We start from the raw sequence: 1538 nt of genomic DNA on the forward strand, positions 1-1538 counted from the left end.
CACCAACTTGACCATATAGACATATGTAGAGCATTTCACCAAACAACAGCAGAATATACTTTCTTTTCCAGTGCACATGGAACCTTTTCTATGATAGACCATATGTTAAGCCATAAAGCAAGCCTTCATAAATTTTAAAACATAGAAATACTGTGAAGCATCTTCTCAGATCATAATGCTATCAAATTAGAAATCAACAATATGAAGATCAACAGAAAAAGTGTAAACACATGGACACTGAATAACACCCTCCTTGAGAAAGACTGGGTAAGAGAAGAAATAAAAGTTGAAATTCAAAAATTCCTTGAATAAAATGAGAATGAAAACACAACATACCAAAATCTATGGGACACAGCAAAAGCAGTGATCAGAGACCAATTTATAGCAATAAATGCACATGTCCAAAAAGAAGAAAGAACCAAAATCAACACTTTAACCAACATCTGCAACAATTAGAAAAAGAACAGCAAGAAAAGCCTACAGTCACCAGAAGAGAGGAAATAATCAAGATTTGAGCAGAAATCAATGAAACAGAAAATTGAAGAGCAATAGAAAAAATCAACAAGACCAGAAGTTAGTTTTTTTGAAAAGATCAATAAAATTGACAAACCACTGGCAAATTTAACAAAGGAAAAAAAGGAGAGAACACAAATAACACAAATAAGAAGTGAAATGGGTGACATCACAACAGAACCAACTGAAGTAAAAAGGATAATATCAGGATACTGAGGGAGCTCTTGTAGCATAGTGCCTAAGGCACTTGACTGCTAACCAGAAGGCTGGTGGTTCAAATCCACCAGGCACTCCTTGGAAGGAAGATTGGGCAATTTACTTCCATAGTGATACTGCCTCAGAAACTCAAGGAGGGGTTGCTATGAGTCGGGTCCAACTTGAGGGCACATAACAACAACAAAACAAAGGAAGAACTGCACTCCAACATATTTCAAAATCTGGAAGAAATGGACAGATTTCTAGATATGCACCACTTACTTAAACTAACACAGACTGATGTGGAAAAGCTGAATAGATCCATAACAAAAGAAGAAATTGAACAGCTCATCAAAATATTACCAACAATTGAGACTCCCAATACTATGGCCTTGAAATACATTCAGTTCCCAGAATAAAACTCACCCCCAGTAGTTAGCGAGATGTTCATGCAGACCAATCAACCCAGGATGCTCCATCCACACACTCAATGGTAATACATCCTTTAAAGCAATAAACCATAGGACACCAAAGGACCAACATTCAAACTGAGGAAATGCAGGACAAACAGGAGTGCATAATTATGAGGGGTACAGATGGAGTGTTGCAGGGTAGAGAGGGAAGGAGACTGGATTAGGGTTGGACATGGCAAATAAAGAAAAATAATTGCCAACAAAAAAAATGTCCTAGCCCAGATGGTTTCACTGGAGAATTCTACCAAACATTCAGAGAAGAACTGACACCATTCCTACTCAAACCATTCCAAAACATAGAAAAGGATGGAATCCTCCATAACTCATTTTATGAAGCAAGCATAACTTTGATACCAA

Source organism: Orycteropus afer, unplaced genomic scaffold, assembly GCF_000298275.1.
Source record: "Orycteropus afer afer isolate SDZICR_OR568_19922 unplaced genomic scaffold, OryAfe1.0 scaffold00377, whole genome shotgun sequence".
Lineage (NCBI taxonomy): Eukaryota > Metazoa > Chordata > Mammalia > Tubulidentata > Orycteropodidae > Orycteropus > Orycteropus afer.